Source organism: Macaca mulatta, chromosome 5 (assembly GCF_049350105.2).
Source record: "Macaca mulatta isolate MMU2019108-1 chromosome 5, T2T-MMU8v2.0, whole genome shotgun sequence".
Lineage (NCBI taxonomy): Eukaryota > Metazoa > Chordata > Mammalia > Primates > Cercopithecidae > Macaca > Macaca mulatta.
The window spans coordinates 28109378-28134224 of NC_133410.1; positions in this window are offsets into that span (position 1 = coordinate 28109378).

The window sequence follows — 24847 nt, forward strand, 5'->3', positions numbered from 1 at the left end:
CAATTATCTCATATATTTGAAAAATGGGCATACTTGGTAGTAGCTAGGAATTAAGTATTTAGGACAGATGATGCCGACCAGAGTTAACCTAATCTCAGGCATTCTATGTTTTTATCCAGTGCAGAGAAACTGTGGTAATGTATTTTAATACTCCTCTGCATTCAAAGTTTTCAAGAATTCTGAGCTTATAACCTATATGTAAGCTAGTGCCAGTACTTTTCTGAATCCAGAAAGTTTTATAAGAATATAGATATTCTAAGCAAATTTCTTGATTCAGCAGACGGCAGGAAAAAACAATAGATCTATCACTCCCTCTTCATGTAAATTTAAATGGTCAGATGTTCAGATGTCTTTCTGTTATACTTGCATTCGTATTTAAAGTACTTGCTTATGTCAAAACTTTGCTTATAAGAAAACTGAATGAAACTTCACAAATAGATGAGTCTGTAATTAATCATAGTCTGATGGACTCAACATGAATATCTGTTCTAAAAGGACCTCATTTAACCATGGATTAAGGGTCTTTGCCCAGTATATAACAATAGATCTGGAGACCATGCTAGCCACCACTCTCCAACCTGATTCCTGATCCAATAGGACCCCGTTTGGAGAGAACAGAGGAAACCCACAGAGATGTTGCTATGTATGATATTGGAGATTACTGAAATCAGAGAACAGTTCCTAATTGTGAGACACCACTAATTCCAAAAGTGTTGAAATAATAGAACATTTCCTCAATTTGGATTTCAAACTATATCTCTCCAACATTATGTTAAAATAATCTCCAAATATTCATTTTCATTGTGTTTAATAATAATCATCCAAAGTTCAAACTCAAAATGGAATATATTTTGAACTATATACAGTGCTTTAGGACTAGAGAACATGTTTTTATTTGGCCTTTCAAAATTGCTCATAATCATCTAAAGTATACTGGATAAAGCAGATTTACCTCCATGCTAAAGTATTTTAGTGCTAGCTTCAGTTTGAAGAGTCTTTAGAAATGGAATCTATTACAGAAACTCAGGCAAGGATCTAAGAATATCTCTGCGAATGGTTACGTGTGTAAATAATACTATTTATGCGTATTTTCTCCTTTATTGATACTTTAAATTTCAACTAGCAGTCTTCAGAAAAAAAAAAAAAAATTAAACACCAGGAGTATAAGCTGTTAAGAATGACATACTAAAAAATGTAGTTTTTAGGGGGGATTTTGACTTCTTGGGCTGCCTATCTATACAATTCATTCTTAAAAATCATATAGAGGATTAAGAAGCTTCAGTGAGAGAAATGGAAACTTGGAGAACTTTACTGAGACATTTGTGCTAAGGATAGTCAGAAAATATCATTTTTCTAAAGGCATAGGATCTTGAGCTGTGATCTTGCCAAGTCTTAGTAGCTGAGTAGGCTCAATTCCTCTCAGTGTTTGAATGTGAGATTTCAGGAGATGACATAAAATATGAAAGAAATGCTGTTTCTGATTTGTAAATATGGTATTACTTTATTCTTATTTCAGGTTTCATCCAGGGCCCGTAGAGAGTAAAATAAACTACTGTGTTAATTTTCTTATAAAAAAAAGTAACTGTTTATTAGAAATGCCTGGACACGTTTTTGTAATTAGTTTGTGTTTTCTTAAAGTGTCATTCATAAATTGCCATGCATTTATTGTCTCTGGCACACTAAACATATCCCTACCACAGTTTCTTATTCTACATACAAAATAGATTTAGAATAAAGAACTTTGAAATTTTTCAAAAAGGGAAGAGGAGTAAGGTTAAAACTGATGTTTTCGAGTACATAAGGAAAAGCAGTCCTGAATTGAAAGATAGAGATGATATGGAAATTATTTAACAACCTGGTTGTGATAGATGTTTATCATTTGGAGTGCTTACCAACTCTAAATAACAGAGCAGCACCCACAAGTGCATATGTGGTGCACATCAGCACTGGCTTCAAGTCAGGAGCTTACAGTGACTACTAGGTTTTGCTGAAGCAGGAATGCTATAGTCGGTTCTCTTCTTCTATATTTTACTTAAAAAAAAAATGATAATAGTACTCTTGTTATCTCGGTTATCTTGTTATCAACATATGATCAACTACCTTTTATGATAACAGAAAAATAAAGGACAGAAAAGTCATGTCTCCACCCCAAATCTCTATCTATACTAGAAAATGTATTTATCCTCTCATAGGGCTAGTTAATATCAAAAGGATAAATTGTTAAAATAGATATATTAACTATTCTATGAAAAATGCTGTTTTGAAATCACGAAGTATTGACTTACATAGTTGGATAATGTACAAAACAATGTTCATATTACTCTAAAGGAGATACATATATATTTATATAGTCATTTTGGCACAAGGGTGTATCTCGTGCTATGGAAATAGATAGCCAACATTTTGAAACTGTTTTCCCAAGAACAGTCTATCTACCAGGCTTACCACTCTAATTTTCATGATTCTTCATTTATATGCACTCCTAAGGCATCTTTGTGATCACATGCTGTTGGCTGGCTCATGCTACTCTTTATCATTCCCTGTTCTTAAGCAGTTTCTTCTAACCTCATTAGTGCTTTCCAGTGTTCCACATGACTGTCAGAAGGAGCTTTCAAAGATGCAGGGCTAAGCTCACTGCTCATCTCAAAAACCAACAGTGTCTGTTCTCTTTACATCTCTCAAACTTCACTTACTTCCATATTCAAATTTCCTTTTCTCAAGCCACATGTACTTCCATTTCATTTTAAAAATATTTTATGCTTTTAGAAGCTTCAGGGTTTTTCTTTCTTTTCTTTTCTTTTTTTTTTTTAAATGTTTTCTACTTCTGCTGTTGGAAGTTTTTGTTTCTGTTTTTTTTTTTCTTGTCCCCGTATCTAGTCCTGTCCCCGTATCTAGGCTGTGAGCTTTTTATCTGTGTTCCCATAACACACTGTGCTTCTGAACTTGACCTTATCCTGGCTCTATTCTCACACACAAAGATATTCATTTGTTTGTATTTCCAGTGGAAATAAAATTTCTTTGTGGTTAGTGCCTGTTCCTGAATTCCCAATGCTTGAAAAAAGGCTTAGCCTAGAATATATGCTCAATAAGTATTTATTGAATAAATATATTAATAAATAAATGACGGCAAAATAAATAATGCTGAAAAGAAGCAAGATAGGAAGTACTATCTTGCTAGAATTTTCCAGACTATAAACAGGTATTCTCCAAAACCCATTACAAAATTAAGATAAAGCTGTTTGCTACTCTTAGGTCTTCATCTCAAGTTGTTTTGTAAGTTTATTTTGACTCCTAGTTTGAAAATACCCTAGCACAAGCAACTCTTTTCAGGCATAAACTTATAAATATATAGAGGAGACAAAAATCTGAACGGTGTAATTTTAGAAACTGTAACAACTTTCTCTGAAATAATATTCCTTTAGACAGACGTAACCATGTCTGAATTTTCATAATTAGATTTATGATTCAGAACTTTAATATTTAAAACCTGAGCATACATTAGAAGCGTTTTTTTTTTTTTTCTTTTCTTCAGTGTCTTTCCATTTATGCCAATGAAGTAAAGTATTTTTCTGTGGAATAGGATAGAATTGGGTTCCAAATCCTGACCTATTTATTCATGATCTTGTTATGTTGAACTAGAATCTGAAATTTTCAAATGTTACCTTATCTGTGGAAAGATAATAACAATTCTGGCCGGGCGCGGTGGCTCAAGCCTGTAATCCCAGCACTTTGGGAGGCCGAGGCGGGCGGATCACAAGGTCAGGAGATCGAGACCACAGTGAAACCCCGTCTCTACTAAAAATACAAAAAATTAGCCGGGCGCGGTGGCGGGCGCCTGTAGTCCCAGCTACTCAGGAGGCTGAGGCAGGAGAATGGCGGGAACCCGGGAGGCGGAGCTTGCAGTGAGCCGAGATCGCGCCACTGCACTCCAGCCTGGGCAACAGCGTGAGACTCCGTCTCAAAAAAAAAAAAAAAAAAAAAAAAAAAAAAAAAAAAAAAAAAAAAAATTCTATGATATGAGAAGGAGTAAAAGACAGTAGATAAACAAATAGCTTCTAGAACAAAACTGCCCATGTTCAAATCTCAAGTACACAGGTTTAGATATTATGAGATCTTAGATGTATTACTTAATTACTTAGCTTATGTCTAATACTTATCATCTGTCTGTAAAAGAAACCGAATACTACTACTACTAACATAAATGTGTACCTTACAGATGTGTTCTGAGGGTTCATAGAGATAAGCCAGAACAAAGAATGTCTGGCTGTATGCTTGCTCAATAAAAGCTAACTAATGTTTTTATCACTCAGTCTTATTATAAAGACTTGCAAATAATTGTTTTATTTAATGTCTGTTAAAACAAACAATCTCATCAAAAAGTGGGCAAAGGATATGGACAGACACTTCTCAAAAGAAGACACTTATGCAGCCAACAGACACAATAAAAAATGCTCATTATCACTGGCCGTCAGAGAAATGCAAATCAAAACCACAATGAGATACCATCTCACGCCAGTTAGAATGGCAATCCTTAAAAAGTCAGGAAACAACAGGTGCCGGAGAGGATGTAGAGAAATAGGAACACTTTTACACAGTTGGTGGGACTGTAAACTAGTTCAACCATTGTGGAAAACAGTGTGGCGATACCTCAAGGATCTAGAACTAGAAATACCATTTGACCCAGCCATTCCATTACAGGGTATATAACCAAAGGATTATAAATCATGCTGCTATAAAGACACATGCACACGTATGTTTATTGTGGCACTATTCACAATAGCAAAGACTTGGAATCAACCCAAATGTCCATCAGTGACAGACTGGATTAAGAAAATGTGGCACATATACACCTTGGAATACTATGCAGCCATAAAAAAGGATGAGTTCATGTCCTTTGTAGGGACATGGATGCAGCTGGAAACCATCATTCTCAGCAAACTATGGCGAGAACGCAGAACCAAACCCCGCATGTTCTCATTTACAGGTGAGAATTGAACGATGAGATCACTTAGACACAGGAAGAGGAACATCACACACCAGGGCCTATTGTGGGCGGGGAGGTGGGTAGGGAGGAGGGATAGCATTAGGAGATATATCTAATGTAAATGATGAGTTAGTAGGTGCAGCACACCAACATGGCACATGGATACATATGTAACAAACCTGCACATTGTGCACATGTACCCTAGAACTTAAAGTATAATAATAATAATAAAAAGATGAACATACTCAAAAAAAAAAAAAAAAACAACACAATGTCTCTCTCTGAGTAGAAGTTAAGTAATTTCTTTTTCTTAGATATTTTTTCACACATATTTAGTAAGCTCCTTTTTACAGAAAAGCATTTTACCTTAACTTTGCAAACATTGGGAACCTGCTTTTCGATAGTTCAAAAGGGATATCAAAATCCAGGTTTAAGGGGGAAAAGTCTCTATGAATTATTTATAAATTCGGTGCTCTAGATTATTAGTCAAAGCCACGTCATTTGAAATCTGTTTCACTTTTTGCTGTCAAATAATTAATCAAAAGACAGAAATATAGAAAGAATAAAAGAAACATGAAAGGCAGAAAGAAAAAAGAAAGAAGAGAGAAAAGAAGGAAAGAAGGAAAGAAAGAAGGAAAATAAAAAAAGCATGAAGTTTGGAATACAGGGAATAGTAACAGGCTATGATCTTTCTTACTATTCATGAATTTGGTTGTGAGCATGAGGTGAAGGATATAAACCTGTGGAGAGATTCTCTGAAAAGTGATGATTCTCAAAGCTGTAAAAATGCCTGCCAGGTTGGCAACAGCTTGCAGCATGGCCTCAGATTTGAAGCTTGTCCCAAAACAAGTGATATCAAGCTTATGCATACTCTAACATTTTTGAGTTTCAGTCATTAGATTTCAGAAAACATATGCAAAATATTCTTCAAAAATTAATTATACAGCAGAATAATACTGATGTTGAAATATTAATAAAGGTCCTGAGAGACTGTTCAGTTATTTTTGCTCCAAATATAGTAAATTTCTCCTCATGTATTATACATTGTTTAAATTTGTGTAACATAAATAATACATAACTTAGTCATTTATTTATAAGAGATACACTTTTTGTTCACGTTTTCTAGTTTCACAGCATGTTGTTTTTCATATTTCTCAGGTAAGCTAATCACCTATGTCAGCTGAGTATTGGTCAATGTGCATAAAATGTGAAACCATTAAAATGACTCATATTAACTTTTGATAAATGCTAAGAAGCATTAAAATGGTTAATTGAAAAGGAAAAGTAAATATGCATGGACTGATCTTCTTGTTATCCAATCCAGCATATTTTATTTTAGAAATATACTTTATTAATTTGTATTCAGTGTAATGGTAATACAAATAAAAGGTGAATGTTGATAAAATAACAAAATGCAACTTTTAAGATCTTTACGAAGTAAATAATATCTTTCATTTGTAAAATAATTTTGAGAAACAAGCTCTCAAAAGCAGGACGCAGTGTCTTAAGAAACACACTTTTTGGAAAGATGTGTCCCATTTAATAAGGATTCCAAATTCATCAGATTACCCCATATTAGCAAAACTGTACCTGCCTGATATTCTTTGATTTATGAACGAATGTGAAAGAGGCTTTGGGATAATCGTTTCAGTGAAATTCTTCCTTCTCTTTCACTTTTTGGAAGTTAAAATTAAAGCAAAATGTGTCTGGGCTGTTCTATTCGGTCTGGATGCAATCAAATTAGTTCTTTGATTTAAGCATGATTTCATTTTCACATGAGACGCTATGGAATAGAATCAGAAATAAATTGGCGCTGTGTATATAATTCTATTCCCAGCTTTTAACAAGATATCCACAGGGATTAGCATTTCAAGAGAAATACTATTAATATATAAAACGGAAAAGCTGTAAGTTAGTATTGGTTATTACTCTTAAAAGTAATTTCATAAATAAGCATAAGTAAGTGTGCGAGCACAAAATTTTCCTTTCTTCACTCTTTGGATAGACACCAAATCAAAAAAATGAGAATTAGCTTTTGTGTGTAATTTTTTTTTTCTGGATTTCCCTTTATTTTATTTTTCATGGTATGACATTCCCCAGCCCAGAAGCCAATTCAGTTCTAGTAATCACCACATAAAGCCAATGGGGAATAGTAAGACAATACTATCAATAAAAGAGCAATCATATGCACTTTTTGAAAAATTGTAATATAAAAATAAGTAATTGACATACATTTTCATTCAATGAATTAATTCTGTGGATTGATTTTTATTTAACCCATCAAATAAACACCACGAGAAAGTTACTCTTATTATCTGCATCTTACAATAGAAGAAACTAAGGCATAAAATGGTTACATGACCCACCAAACTGAAAACAACTACAAATGCTAAAACCAATGCCAATTAATAAACACAGACACACGATAAAAGAATGTCTTAACCATTATGTTATATTAATTCTTTACTTCACTTTTACTACAATTTCTAGGGGCAAGGACCAAATTTTATTTACCTTTAACATTCTCAGTATGGAGTGCTATAGAAAGTTCATAGAAAAGATAATACTCTATTGGTAGAAGTCTTCAAGAAATACACACACACACACACACACACACACACACATATGTATATATGGATCTATATTTTGGAGACAGAGTCTCCCTCTGTCACCCAGCCTGGAGTGAAATTTCATGATCATGGCTCACTGCAGTCTCAGACTCGTGGGCTCAAGTAATCCTCCTGCCTAAGCCTCCTATATAGTTGAGAGATCACAGGCACATGTCACCAAGCTCATCTAATTTTGGGGTGTTTTGTTTTGCTTTGTTTTGCTTTGTTTTTTGTAGAGACAAGGTTTCACTATGTAGCCTAGGCTGTTGAACTCCTAGGCTCGAGGGATCCTCCTGCCTCAGCCTCCCAAAGTGCCTGACCAGAGATACATAGTATGTACTCAACATTTATGCATTATCAACTATGGGCTTTGCAATGACCTTGTGTGAATAATTCTCACTGGCCAGTTGTGAAGTAGGTTTTGGTTTTCCAGTAGTAATCTATTTCATTATGTTAATTATTTAGATTCATTACTAGGCTCCTGCCAGAGTGGTTTTTGGGATTTCCTCCTGGAGCCTAAAGATTTCCTGTTGGCCATTTGTCATTGTCAACCAGCACACTGTCTCATTCTTTGGTGTGATTATGAAAGTCCTAATTCCTTGTTGAGGAAAATCTCTAAAAAGATCTCATGATGGATCAGAAGAAACTGAAATATCTTGAAGCCCAATGAGGGTCAAAAAGTTCAAGGAGATACTTGCACAGGTGTGTGCAATGTATATCTATCTATCTAGCTAGCTAGCTAGATATCTAGCTATGAGAGATGTATGACAGTGTATTCTGTGGCTTCATTGTTTCTGTGGAATCAAAATAATTCAGTAGATGCCAAGTATTTCCACATCCTAAAACTAGGGGCCCAAATATCTATAAAAAATCACCTAAAGACTGTAAAACTACTTCTGCTAGTAATATCATTTACCTGATTCTAGGCCACCTAAGAAATATCAAAGAATCAGAAAATTGAACAAACTGATAGTGAGAGTTTCTGTAGAGAGTTATTGAAGTGCAGACCAGGTGCGGTGGCTCACGCCTGTAATCCTAGCACTTTGGGAGGCCGAGTAGTCCTAGCTACTCAGGAGGCTGAGGCACAAGAATTGCTTGAACCCGGGAGGCAGAGGTTGCAGTGAGCTGAGATCGCGCCACTGCACTCCAACCTGGGTGACACAGTAAGACTTCATGTCAAAAAAGAAAAAAAAAAAGAGAGAGAGAGAGTTATTGAAGTGCATTGTGACACCTTTGTAGAGTGTGAGGAAGCAGGGAGTGGTATTTGGTTTATACTAGGAGAAAGGTTCAACCAGGTAATCTGACTAGTTCAGCCTAACAAAGCAAAAGTCAGCAGAACAAAAAGAGAATTAAATTTAAAAAACCTGTATTTACAGGTTCTGCCAGGATAAATATATACCGAAATTTACTGTGGTTTACTCTTGAGGAAGAGAAGCTCTGTCTATAGACAGATTCATGATGCTTTGTGACCTCAAGAGAAAGTGACTTGAGGTGGAACATCTTAGTTTGTTCTGGCTGCTATGAGTACGATAGGCTGTGTGGTTTATAAACAACAGAAATGTATTTCTCATAGTGCTGCATGCATGCTGGGAGTCTGAGATCACAGTGTCAGCATTGCCTGATTCTGGTGAAGGTCCTCTTCTATTGCAGGCTGCTGACTTCCTATTGAATACTCACGTTGTGGAAAGAAGATGAGAGAGCTCTTGCGGCCACTTTTGTAAGGGCACTAACACTATTCAGAAGGGCTCCATTCTCATGACTTAATTACCTCACAAGGCCTCATCTCCTATTATTGTCACAATGGGAGTTAGGATTTCAACATACTAATTTTAAAGGGACACAAACTTTCAGTCTGATTCCTTGAGCACTTGATGTAGAGAAGACAGTTTGTAAGATGACAGCTGAGGTGGTAACCTCAGTGTCAAAAGATCCCCAGCAGCATAAGCATGTGTATGTGTGATGTGTTATGTGTGTGAAACTATATAAACTCCTCTTGAAATAAGATTTCCACATTTGCTACCAGCAATGCCCTGATTATAACTATAGCCGTCCAGAAAGAATGTTTGTTTCTACTTTTTTCTTCCTGTGCTCAACCTCTGTTCAGGAATTGTTTTAAACATCAGCTAAGTGAGAGGAAGAACAGATGAATTGAGAAGTAGAGAAAAAAGAGAGCCAACTCTGCTTTATTCCTAACTATAGGTTTCTCATGCTGAAGTTGACTCATGCTTACCGGAAGGATAGCATAAGGATGAGATCATGAAGTTTATATATTTTGCTGGATTGAAATATATTCTTGGAAAAGAGGAAGATTTGCTTATTATCTGGCAGTGCTATGGTTTGAATGTATTCTTCAAAGCTTGTGTGTTAGAAACTTAATTCCCAATGCAACAATCCTGAAAGGTTGTAACTTTAAGAGGTGATTAGGTCATAAAGGCTATTCATGAATGGATTAATGTTGTTTTTGCAGAAGTGGGCCTATTGTAAAAGCAAGCTTGGCTCTCTCTTGCTCTCTCTCCCTCTAGCCATATGATACCTTTTACCGCATTGTGGCACAGCAAGAAGGCCCTCACTGGATGCAACTCTTTGATCTTGGACCTCTCGGCCTCCAGAATCGTGATCAGTAAATGTCTGTGCTTTATAAATTACTCAGTCTCATGTATTCTGTTGTAGCAGCACAAAACAGATTAAGACAGAAGGTAATCAGAAAAGTTATGAGACATTCCAATGCTAAGGAAAATATTATTCTGACACTTAGTAAAGCAATATGGAAGACTTTATTCAAGATTGCTATTGTAGATGTCAACACTCTTGCATTAAGAGAGAGAGAGATCATGTTTCACTCTGGATATTACAAAGGCAAGTGGGAATTGATACCCAAGAAGCAGAGTACAAGAGACCAGTGGATGGGAAATTACTAACCGAAGACATTAAGGGTAGGGGTATCCTTGCTAAACCAAATTAACTTTATTTTCGCTGAAGGGCAGGCCAGAGAGACTAGATATCACAAGTGGGGTGGGGCAGTTCATGTTCAAAGGACTTAGCATGATTCTTGTTATAACTGAATTAGGCAGATTGAAGATAGAGCCCAAGATTGAGGCCTATTTTAAAAGAAGGTTCAGAGGATTCTGACTGAAGTTTGCTCAGATAAAGAGTCTTTGTCACAAGGGACTATAAGAATAGGAGTAGAACTGAATAGGTGAAAAGGAAGCAATAAGATGATCCACAAGGGAAATAAAGCAGTCATATGAAAGGGCAAATAGTTACTGCCAGTTTAACCCTCATAGAATGCAGCTCATTCAGTTATATGCATAATTATGATTAGTATGTGCCATACACTGGGCTAAGTGTTTTATGTGCATTATCCTCTTTAAATTCATTTAAATTTAAATAGCAAACATGGCTTTATTTGATAATTAAAATAGCAAGTTTGAGAGAAAATAAACTAGAATACTATTAGCATAAGTCTTTGTTGGCAACTATTGGGCATAAAAAGACTCTACAGTTTGCATTCTGACTTGGTGAAAGCAAAGAGAATATGGCACTTTATTACAGGGTTCTAGCAGGAGAATGTCTATTGATGTTCAGCTAGTTTCAGAAATGGGAAGAGAGAAATCATTCTTGAGGAGTACTAACCATTGTTTGGGTAGTGTTTATCAAGAGCAGTGAGGAGAACAAGCTGGTAGATCATATGCAGAGGGATCGGAGAGAAACTGCTGCAGGGGACAAGGACTTGTGAAGGTGAAGGATGCAGAGGAAAATTCCCCAGTGTCTCTCACACATGGCTTTCATCTCAGCAAAACTTAAGCGTTTATTCTCCGACCATGGAAAAAATTACTTTGGCAATTTTGATTTGGGGAATGTGTTAGAAGTGTTAGAGATAAATTCCTGTCATTATAATCTCTAGTTTTCAACTGCATTCCTTAAGCCACCTTTAGAAAAACACATTTTGAGTGAAATGTTTTAAAGTTAGTAAGAAACAAGATGTATCCAGCTCGGCAAAGACATGCAGGCACGTGTGCGTGCACACACAGACACACACACAAAGTAAAGAAAGGGGGCAACAAGTGTGCAACATACACACACCTGTTTGCAAACATTTACAACTTGAGTTTCTTCTGGAGTAATGATAAAAGCAATTTGGGAGCCGTGTGGCTATTTTCAGATAGAAATAATTTTAGATAAGCAGTAAGGACAAATATTCTAGAAATGTAATTGTTTCTAGATCTCACAGAATAAAAAATGTATTTTCAAAAATATAGTAGACATTCTATTGTTTTAAGATCATTCATGTAGTCTGACAATATCTTAATTTTAATCTGCAAATAGGAAGTCAGGTATAAGACGAAGGCACAAATAACTGGTTTTTTATCAAATAGAAGACAATATTAATATTGTGACTTATTTTATGTGATGCTCAGAAAGGAAACTAAAATACAATTAAAATATGACAATATATTTTCTCATCGAAAATTCTTGTTCTTCATCTAATGATCTTTTAGACCCATTTTAAGATATACTTTTTATCATATATCAAACTTGAAACCATGTAATATGACATATAAATGAAATAAAGTGGTTGAAGTATTCCTAAATCGTTTGCACATTGAAAGGTTGTTATTTCTGAGTCACCTGCTCTCTCTGAGTGATAAATGTCAAGTTTTCCATGTAACATCATCCTTTCTGGCATCAAAGCATCTATAGGATAGAGTGTCTTAAATGAGTGCACTGCCATTTTCTTTAGAAAGTTCTTTCTAACTCATACAACTTATTCTGCAAGTTTTGATTAGCAAGCACCTGCTTCGTCACCTCACAACGACTGCCCAGATGGTTGTGATTGTCAGACTTTGTAGATGTCATAGATATTAAATGTGAAAAATATGCACCTTGGAATTCACAAAATACTGCAAGTGAGCTTAATAGTGTCTTTCAAATGTACCCTTAGAAAAAAAGAACACCTTATATTTCCTCAGGATTTGATGTAGGATGTAAAATGAGGGGAACAAAGTAACATTTGCATTTGAAAGATTTTCATTTAATTCCTCAGTTATAAAGCAGGGAAAGGGTATTGAAACTTTATTCATTTTGTGCTTTCTTACATTGTTGTTCTTTATTTTTAACATTATTATTCTTTTCTTTTTGTCTTTGCTTTGTCTCTTTTTGTTTCCTCTGTTCTGTTTTTTACCTTCTGAATCTCACAGGTATGTAAGTGCCTTTAGGAGCCTCAGTTACCTGTCAGAGCATAAAAATTAGTTCCTAATAAGAACTAATTAAAATCATAATTAAACATGAAAAGCCACTCTCATCATTAACTTTTAAGTTCTCTCAGTCTTTTATTTTCTCTGCTTCTAAAGAGGATTTAAGATTTCTTTGTTCTATTTCCTCCTCTCTGCCAACCTCTTAGGAAGGTCAGCCTTGCTAGCTAATTCCTTTGGACTTGCAGCTGAAAGATTCTGAATAAAAGGTCGGTGGCCAATTGTTTGGGGAAGAAAATAGAAGAAAAGGGACATAAACTACTAGGCTGATTTTAAAAAGCTAGAGGATCTGAAGGAGTTATACTACATGTTATGGTATCCTGTGTCATGTGTTTAAAAAAAAAATACCAATGTGTTCCAGTTATTTGGCAACATAGGAAATATATGTTCTAGTTATTTGGCAATATAGAAAACTCGAACCATTGGGAAAGTAAATCTGTTTATTTGTTTAATGTTGTTTTGACTGACACACCTTAATGAGAATTTGGTCATATGGGTCACAAGTTTATAAATGGTACCAATGTTCCCCAATTCAAATGCATTTGGTGAGCCACATATAAAGAAAATTTTTTAAAAAGCATTTTCTTTTAGAGAAACACAACGAATGTGGGAAACTGAAAAAGACATGCTCTAACTAAAAATACTCAAACTCCACATTTTACTAATGCTTTGGACAAACACAATTGCAGCCTTAACCTAATTGAAGGTAGACAGTGTGAAACGTCACACATTACACATTTTTTAAAATAACTTTTGATCACACCTGATATGGAATACAAATTAAGAGAAAATAAACAAAGAATTTGAAGCTGTGGTATAAGACTTAAAATTAAGGCTTGATATTATTTGCTGTCTTCACATCTGGTTGGACCTTGATTGCCCTAACCACAAATTCCTCTCCCCGTTCTGCTCTGGATAAGGTCTTTTAGCCAAAAATCCCTCCTTTTCAATGGCACTTGAGTAGCAGGTTTTATTTCCTTGTCAGCATGTGGAATGATTCAAATAAGTCACTCATATTATTTCATGGGTCACCTCTGTCCTCTTAATACTATGAAGTCAGCCTCCCACTGTCCCCAGTTGGTCACTGCTTCTAAGTGCAACCTCCGGGCTGTCCTTTGTAGCAGTCAGCATGTACCTCCCATAAACTGTGAGTATAGGTGACTATTAAACTGCTGTTAATTTCATCTGTCTAGTGCCAGGTATTGTATGTGTTTGACCATCCCCATAATCATAGGGCAGAAATCCCTCCCTTTCCAATGGGGTGAAAAGAAGTTGACTAAAGTACAGAAAGTGATCTCATACACAATAAAATTTCAAAAATTATGTGTTGACATGAATGAGTGCTCCTGATTAAGAACAAATACAAGAATTACCACCACATTTTCATGGTTTCAATTGTTTGCAAAGAGTGCAGATGCTTCCAAATACTAAAAAATTATATAAGCAAACTTCACAAAACCAGTAAATCTCTATTCCATGAAGGGCAAGATGTTTTGCAACACTTAGAGTGTAAAAATAAGTACCAAATTATTTCTGAAGGGCTGGTTTTGCAAACATTCTTTCCTTGAGGCTTCTGGAGAGTTTGGTTTTTAGCCTCCAGTAGCCTGAAACTGCCTCAGGACAGGAATGTCTTCACTGCTCCCTCCTTTCATTATCCTGCCTCTAGGCTGCGTTAAGAGGAAAAAAATAGTGTCTTGGTTTACTATAACTTCTAGAAAGTTTTGCCCGTCTGGTTGTTTAGAGAAAGGTATTGGGGATTTGCTTATGTGTTGCTTCACAAATGTTACTATATCACACTTAAAGAAAAATCTAGTCAGATAACTCACCGTGTGTATATTGCAGAATGATGTGAGCTCCCCAAGGGCAAACGTTTTGTTCCTTAATCTTTGCATTTGTGAAACTTGTATGTTTAACATAAAAAGCTACTCAATAAATATTTTCTGACTGCGTCTAAATATGTATTATATATATTTGCTAATACTACATACATATATAGCTAGAAAATATGTTAGAAAAATTATGTAATTAGTATTATTACATAATTTTACTTATTTTTTTGTCATTTCCTTTTAATAATTTCTTATAGCATTTGTCATTACAATCAATATACCTCATAGTTGCCATGTCAACTATTTCTTTTTTCTTTCTTCTTAATTGATTTTGTTAGTGTTATGGTTTGGCTGTGTCCCCACCCAAACTTCATCTTGAATTGTAGCTCCCATAATCCCCACATGTCATGAAAGGAACTTGGTGTGAGGTAATTGAATCATGGGGTGGGTATTTTCTGTGCTGTTCTCATGATAGTAAGACTCATGAGATCTGATGGTTTTATAAAGGGCAACTCCCCTGCACACGTTCTCTTGCCTGTTGCCATGTAAGACATGCTTTTGCTCCCCCTTTACCTTCCCATGATTGTGAGGCCTCCCCAGCTATGTGGAACTGTGAGTCCATTAAACCCCCGTTTTCTGTATAAATTACCCAGTCTTGAGTATTTCTTCATAGCAGTATAAGAATGGACTAATACAGTTAAATGATACACAATCTTAAATGTTAAAGTAAATAAATGTTGTTGTTGTCAGGTTAGTCTGTCACCACAAAGAACAGTAGTGAATGCACCTTAAATTGCCTTAAAGAGCCTTTTCACAACTAACGACCATTAGAGTTGATCAACACATGCTTACATTTTGTGCCTTTGTAATGAATAGCTTCTTAAATGTTTGGAGGCTTCCTTCTTAGAATAAAAGCTATAGAAGGATGAAATCGGTAAATGTAGAACAGTTATATTTCATGGGTTCTTTTACTCTGGAGAACCATAACCAATGCATCGGCAGAAACAAAATTAGAACAATGCTTCTCTTTCTGTATAGCCTGAGATTCCTTGAATTCTGGGGATATAACAAACTCAAATTATGCTGTTCTATTTTCTACTTTATTATGTGCAAATATTTCTGTACTCATGTGTGTGTGTCTGTGTGTGTTTCTGCCAAACATCACTTAGCTCTGCCAGTCATCCTCTATAGTTTATGTGACTCTGACAAGACCTACTGCATCCCTGGGTATAGGAGAGAGCACATATTCAGGACTGCCTAAATACAATAGTGATTTTAGTTCTGGTCACAGTGATTGGATTAATGATGAGCTCAGAGTGAAATCAGTTAAAGTATTCTAGGATCTATCAGCAAAGAGTAGTTTCCTTCTAAAATTGTTTTCATTGAAGATAATTGATATGGTTTGGATTTGTGTCCCTACCCAAACCTCATGTGGAACTATAATCCTCAATGTTGGAGGAGGGGCTTGGTGGGAGATAATTGGATAATGGGTGCAGACTTCCCCCTTTATGTTCTTGTGATAGTGAGTGTGTTCTCACAAGATCTGGTTGTGTGAAAGAATGTAGCACCTCTCTCCTCTCTCTTCTTCCTGTTCTGGCCATGTAAGATGTGATCCTTTCCTTTTTGCCTTCCTCCATGATTGTAAGTTTGCTGAGGCCTCCCCAGCCATGCTTCCTGTACAGACTGTGGAACCATGAACCAATTAAACCTCTTTTCTTTATAAATTACCCAGTCTCAGGTAGTATGTTATAGCAATGTGAAAGTACGCTAATACAACAATGTAGCACTTAAATATATTTCAAGCTGCCACCAGATAAAACAAGCAAAGAAGACAGTACAATGTAATGGGAACAGATTGAATATTAACGAATCATTAGAGCTATTGGAATCAGCCTCATTTGATCATGCATAGTTTTCTGATACATATTCTGATAGTTAAAACTAATATATCATTTAATTTAGATTAGTTTGAGGTGAGTTTCTCTCACTAAAAACCAAAAAAAACCTTGACAAATACACTATAACATCATTAGCATGTGTTTTTGTTTTAATTTAGAAAATTTTGTCACACTTCATACACCGAACAATATCACCTTGAAAAAAGAATTCTGCGTAGGCAACTTGTTATGTCCAAACAGTCACATACTTATTTTTCAGAATAATATATTCAATTTATCACCAAGAAGTGAACCTTCCATGATGGTTATGGATGCATGTAACCTTGCATCTTTATAGAATTTTGTGGTTTTCCAAATCCTATTCCATTAGTTATCTCATTCATATATTAATCAAACCCTATTACATGGTTTAAACAGGTATGATGACCTCAATGTATTGATGATGAATTATCAATGTATTGAATGACTAAATATTGTCAAACTAATTAATAGTAAATAAAGACTGTATAATCCAATGCATACCAGCAAAATACAGAGACTGACCCATAGTCACCAAACCACAAATACTGAATTAGCTATTGTCACATGTATGTGAGCATCTTTCTCTATATATGAATATATGGGTATGTAAACACTGTTGTAAAGAATACTTGGGACAATTTAGTTCAGGCCGAAAAGTATTTAATTTTTCTAACTTAAGTACTTATTGATCATGTAGTATTTTTAACAAAGTGGGAAATTATTCAGAAGATTACAGAAATTGTTCATCTACCCTATGAGACTATCAGGAAATATTCTAAGAATTAAATGGAAACAGATAGGGAGAAATTGTTGTATTTAATTATTTTAACTTTAATCCAATGCCACAAAGCAAACAAAGGAGGAAAGCAACAATTCAACTTGGTCACAAAAAATTTTGCATTCTTAATATGTACAAAGATCTGAATCATATTTCCTGTGGATAAATGAGGATTTCTGTTAGAACAATTGTTAAATGAGTCCTAATACATGCAGCAGACACAAAAAATAGCAACATACATTTATTAAGGGAATATTGAGGCCAGGTATAGTGGCTCATGTCTGTAATCTCAGCACTTTGGGAGGCCAAGGCAGGCAGATCACTTGAGATCAGGAGTTCAAGACTAGCATGGCCAAGACGGTGAAACCCCATCTCTACTAAAAGTACAAAAAAATAGCGAGGCGTGGTGGCACACCCCTGTAATCCCAGTGACTCAGGAGGCTGAGGCAGAAGAATCACTTGAACCTGGGAGGCAGAAGTTTCAGTGAGCTGAGACTGAGCCACTGCACTTCAGCCTAGGCAACAAGAGAGAGACTCCATCTCAAAAGAAAAAAAAAAAAAAAAAAGCGAGAATATTGAGTATTATATGTGGAAAAATTCCCTCACAATTAGGTATGTTGTTAAAAAATTTAATAAGATGCCTTATTTGAAGAAAAATACCTCTATAATTTGAAGTTTGTATAACCCTGAGGGTCATTTGATGATTATGGAGAACCAATATTCTGTCATTAGCAAAAAGAAAATAAGATCTTAAAGAGGGACTATATGATAAGTAATGTTTTGGCTGAAGTTTTGAATATGATAAAGCTTCTATAAAGATTAATCTAAAATATTCTTTTGGTAATACAATAAATACACATAATATAATTTGATTTTAAAATAATGTCATATTATCAATGCCTAAATATATCTAAAGATAATATGGAATATTCAGAATAGTCATGTCCCTCAACTGGATTTTTCTCCGTTGTTCCCCTTAAAACTAAATCTGATCAAGTCCCTATTCTAAGAAAAAAAAATCTTAGCTTTCTCCTGCTCACAGAATAATATCTAAACTCTTTATAATTTACTTTCTTACTCCATACAGTTCTATTCTCTTAGAATGTACAATCCTGCTGCCTAAATATTATCACTATTTCCTGAATTCATTAAAACCATGATACCTATGTAATTTCGTGCACACAACTCTTCTGCACTAGTACCTTCATCTTCTTTCTGTGTTTACCTAACTCCTATTCATTCAACAAGATTTTGTCAGATGAACCTTGACTTCTATTAAGTTTTCCATGATTTCCTCAAGCAGAATTACTTAACCTTCTCTTTACTTTCATTTTCTTTTCTTCATACATTTAATTTTGTATTTATCTCTCTGGAATATCATAATTTGTCTTATTTCTTTTTGCCCCTCACGGTCTACTTCTATAAGTATTCGACTTTTATTTTCTTAGCATTAAGAAGTATGACTCAGACATACCACAGACCCATTAATTATTTTTAAGCAGTTTAATAAATATGTGGATAAGTAAATAAATGAATGGCATATTTTCTCTAACCCTTTGATCTATGGTTTTAGAAGTATATTCTTTATTTTCATCACGTATTGGGACAGGTCTAATGAGAAAAGAGACAAAATCTGTGTATAGAAGACGTAGACACTATTTATCTCATCTTGAAGCAAAGGTAATACGTTTAGAGAGATTGTTAGAAACATATTAACTGAAACTTTCATTTCCCTGATCAAGTACTCTTTTGAAGTCCTTTTGAAGATTTCCATTTTGTCTCTCAAGATGAAAAGAGAATATAGTAAATTTCATTATAATTTGATAGTTTTAGGAATATCTTTTTCTATCAAAGAACTTAAACATTGAACAAATGGAAGTGCAAATCTATGTGATATTCCTCAATTTGCTTTATATACAATAACATTAAAATTATCCTACTAAAATACAGCTGGTCCTCTGTGTCTGTGAATTCCACATTCATGGGTTCAACCAACCGCAGATTGAAAATAGTCGAAAAAAATAATAACAGATTTTTTTCATGTCATTATTCCCTGAACAATACAGTAAAACAACAACCTATGCAACATTTACATTGTTTTAGGTATTATGGGTGATTTACAAATAATTTAAAGTATATGGAAGGATGCATATAGGTTATATACAAATACCACATCACTTTATATAAAATACTCTGAGCGTCCACGGATTTTGGTGTGTGCAAGGGGCCCTGGAACCAACTCCCCCAGAATACACAGGAACGACTTTATATAAATATTGCATAGATTTAAATAAATTATAGCACAAAAAGTACTAACCATAACAGACGAATCTGCTAGATCACATAACTATCAAATTCAAACTAAGGGGCCAGGCACGGTGACTCAGGCCTGTAATCCCAGCACTTTGGGAGGCCGAGGCAGCCGAATCACCTGCGATCAGGAGTTGGAGACCAACATGGCCAACATGGTGAACCCCATCTCTACTAAAAATACAAATATTAGCCAGGCGTGGTGGTGCTGCCTGTAGTCCCAGCTACTCAGGAGACTGAGGTAGGAGAATCACTTGAATCTCAGGGAGGTGGAGTTTGCAGTGAGCTGAGACTGCCACTGCATTGCAGCCTAGGTGACAGAGCAAGACTCTGTCTCAAAAAAAAAAAAAAAAGAAAGAAAAAAAAAATTCAAATCAAGATAATTTGGCCGGGCACAGTGGCTCATGCCTGTAATCCCAGAACTTTGGGAGGCCGAGGTGGGTGGATCATGAGGTCAAGAGATGGAAACCATCCTGGCCAACATGGTGAAACCCCGTCTCTACTAAAAATACAAAAACAAAATGGCGGGGAGCGGTTGCAGGCGCTTGTGATCCCAGCTACTTGGGAGCCTGAGGCAGGAGAATCGCTTGAACCCGGGAGACGGAGGTGGTAGTGAGCCGGAATCATGCCTGCGCAAAAAGAGTGAGTGTCATTTTGTATGTCTCGAAAAAAAAAAAAAAAGTTAAATTGATTTCAACACCTATGAAAATTAACCACCTAGCTTATACTACTTACAGTAGCTAGATCAATTATAGACCACACTTACTGTTGCACAACTGCTTCAAATACACAAAAAAAAAAATGCATTTTTTTTTTCTGTGGTTAATAGCAGATTTCTGTGGTTAATCACAATGGCTATAAATGGGAAGACTGTCATCTTATTTTCTGGATTTTTTTCTTTCTACTTGGAATGTAGCTTGATAACGTTTTCAGTCTACATCACATTGTCTAGAGAAAAACAAATGTGGAATATTCTGGATTTATTTATATTAGAAAAACTAGCCATTGATCCAATAACATAAGTCAAGCAACAAGTTCACTTACTTAAAATAAATACATTCTGTCCTCATTTGTCTTCGGCCGCTTTTTTGTACCTGTTCTGCTTGCTTCATATACCCCTAACAGCACTTGGGTGGTTTGTGAGGAGAAAATTATTCCGTGTAAGTGGTACATTCTAAGTTAATTATCCGCTAATGTCTGAATAACCTTCTTAATTTGTGAAATTATATTTAAAAATTATCTAGTGCCTCCATTATTTTTCTTCTCCCTAGAAATTTACTTCAATTAATATAATACCTTTCTTTGAAGTAAATCCTGATATATTAAAGTTAAATGTCTTTAAAGACAATTTAACTCACCTTCCATATGTCATTGGAAAAGACTTAAACACCAAGGGGAAGGAAAAAATGATCAGTTTCATTGGTCTATCACAGAAATACACTGAAAGTTTTACTTTAAACATTATAAAACTTTCCTAAAAAAAGAAAAAAAAAGAATTATGAAACAACAAGAGTCTTTTTCATCTCTAGATCCTTTTCATGAGAAATCTCAAGAGAAAGCTCATAGCTGCTCTTTCTATATTCATCTGAAGTGGAGGAAGAGGACAAACAATTGAAGGTGATTTTAGCAAGATTTCAAGCAGCAACACTGAATTAAATGTTGAAACAGAAGGGCTATAATGTCAGGGCACTTGTAAAGAAATATGAGTCTAACTATGTCTTCATTAAACTTTCAGCTTCAGCTTTTTAAAGGTTGAATGACATATTTCACTGTTGTGTCTATCAGAAATCACGCATTAAATTGCTAAAAGATTTGACTGTGGTCTATTTTTAAAATATGATATTTTCAATATTCTGCTTATCAAACACATTCTAAAGGACAGTGGTACAGCTTGTGATGAATTCTAACAATAACACAAATATAATATTAAATAGCTATATTTTCATACAGGTTATACTACGGCTTGTAAATTGGAAATCAAAGCAAAACTTTGGCTACCAGAAAATAAACAAAAAGCTTATGTAAAGGCAATTATTGTAGGACATTAGTGATTACTGAAGACCTTGAAAAATTACACCCGACAGTTTAACTTGACTTTTCCTCCTATATTTTCTGTCTTTGTGGATTATCCCTTCATTTACCCACTTACCAGAGAGATGAAAGTAACCTTAGACTTCAACTTTCAATATCTGTTATCAATGAATCACTCATTTCTAGCAGATTTAACCTCCTTAGCCAATTGCAAAACAAAATTTATTCATTTAAATATTTATTGAAATATAAATCACAAAATTGTAATTCATCCTTTAAAGTATTTATCTCAGTGACATAGAGTCATGTGGCCATCTCCATAATCAATTTTAGATCATTTTCATCAATCCAAAAAGAAATCATGTACCCATTAGCAATAACTTCCTATTCTTTCTACCCACAATCCTTAGTAATTTGTTTTTTGTCTCTCTAGATTTGTCCATTCTGGGCATTTCATATAACAGGAATCAAACAACATGTGATCTTTTGGGACTGATTTCTTTCATTTAGAATAATGTTTCCAGGCTCTTCTATGTTTTAGAATGTATCAGTATTTTGTTCCTAGTCATGACTGAATATTCTGTTACTGGATATAACATATTTTATGTTTTTATTCACCATTTGAGAAATATTTAACTGTTTCCACTTTGTGTTATTATGAATAATACTGCTATAATCATTCATGTACAAGTTTTTGTGTGAACATATGTTTTCACTACTTTTGGGTATATAATTAGGAATTCCATACTTAGTTTTTGAGGAATCCCAGCATGTCTTTCAAAATTTGTTCACAATTTTACTTTACCATCAGCAATGTATGAGAATTCCAATTTATCCACATACTTTTTGCCATTTTCATTGTCTATATGTTTCACTATAGCCACTCTCTGTGTTAAGTGGTATGTCACCATGACTTTGACTTGGATTTCTCTTATTTATTATATTTATTTTAAATTACCTGGCTTATGAGGTCATAAGAATGAGTCATTGTTTTTTTTTATTTAACTGTGTAATATAGCAAATATAGGGAATGTCCATATTTTTAGGTGTTGTTTTCCAGTTTGAAAAATAAAAAATTACATAGTGCTATTGTTCAAATAAATTATCTTTTCTCAAATGTTCACAAGACATTGTATCTTCATTTCTAGAAGTAAGCACCTTTTTTTATTTTTTAATTTTCTTTTTTTAAATTTGAGGTGTGATTGATACATAAACAAATTCCATATATTTAATGTTTACATTTCTATGAGTTTCAACATAATCGCATTCACCAGTGCTACCATCATCACAACCTAGTGGCTAAACATAACCATCACCTCCAAAAATGTCCTTATGTTTTTTGTATGGGTGTTATTTGTTTGTTTTGTGGTAAGAAAACTTAACATGACACACATCCTCTTAATGTATTGTCTTAGTCCATTTTGTGTTGCTATAACAGAATACCTGATACTTAGTGATTTATAAAGAAGAGAGGATTATTTAGCTAATGATTCTGGTGGATGAAAAGTTCAACATTGGACAGCGGCATCTGAAGAGGGCCTCAAGCTGCTTCCACTCATAACAGAAAGTGGAAAGGGGTTGGGTATGTGCAAAGAGATTACATGGCAGAAGAAGAAGCAAGAGAGGGACTACAGGAAAGCCAGGTTCTTTTTAACAATCTGCACTGGCACGAACTAATCCATTTCTAAGAGAGTAAGAACTCACTCACCTTCTCAGGCGGGCATTGATCTAACAACTGCTACTAGGCTCTCCCTCCCAACACCACCACATTGGGGATCAAATTTGATCACGAGTTTTGATGAATACAAACTATATGCAAGCCGTGGTCCCTATTTTAACGTGCACAATACCATATCGTTAACTATTGGTACCATGCTGTGCAGCAGATCTCTGGGATTATTCATCTTGCATAACTGAAACTTTATAACCATTAAGCAATGATTTCGTATTACCCCTCCTCCCACCCGCTAACAACTACCAATCTCTAGTCTATGAGTTTGACTATTTGAGACACCTCCTATAAGTGGAATCATGCAGCATTTGTCCTTCTGTAACTGGCTTACTTCACTTAGCACAGTGTCCCCCAGGTTCATCCATGCTGTTGAAAGTTGTAGAACTTTCTTTCTTAAGGCTAAATGATATTCCATTGAATGTATAAACCAACTTTTTCTTTAATTCATCTGTAGGTGAACATTTGAGTTGTTATCATATCTTGACTATTGTGAATAATGCTACAATAAAAAGAAGCTGCAGATAGTTCTTTGAAAACTTGATTTCAATTTCTGCTGCTATATGCCCAGAAGCGGGATTGCTAAATCATATGGTAAGTCTGATTTTTATTTTTTGAGGAACCTTTTAACTATTTTTCATGGTAACTGCACCATTCTACACAGCCATCAACAGTACAAAAGGGTTCCAATTTCTTCACATCCTCACCAGCACTTATTATCTTATTTTTGTGTTGTTTGTTTTGTTTTGGTGAGAATAGTTAGTTAATTAATGAATTAATTAATTTTAGACAGAGTCTTGCTCTGTCACCAAGACTGGAATATAGTGGCACGATATTGGCTCATTGCAACCTCCGTCTTCCATGTTCAAGCAATTCTGCTGTCTCAACCTCCAGAGTATCTGGAACCTCCAGGTTCACACCACCACACACAGCAGAAACGAGGTTTCACCGTGTTGGCCAGGTTAGTCTCAAACTCCTAACCTCAAGTGATCTGCCCACTTTGGCCTCCCAAAGTGCTGGGATTATAGGTCTGTGCCACCGTGTCCTGCTGAATAGCCATTTTTAAAAGTACAATTCTTCACTCTCAGGTCTTATGTAGTATACATTGTCTAGTGGTGGTATTAATCCCACAAAATTACTATATAATAGCTGTTTATGAATTATTAGCTTATCCTACATCTGCATGTTTCTCTCACAAGCTGAAATTACAGCACTCATGGATAGATGGCCTCCTGTGAGTGTAAAAGGAAAAATGGCCTGCAATGCCAGGGCACTATGCAGTCATAGGTTATACAACTAGCTTCAGACAACTCTTCTAAAAATGCTTAATCAGAATAGTTCTTAATATATTTAAAATAAATACACTCTAGCATAAATTAATGAATTTAATTTATTAATATCAAGCC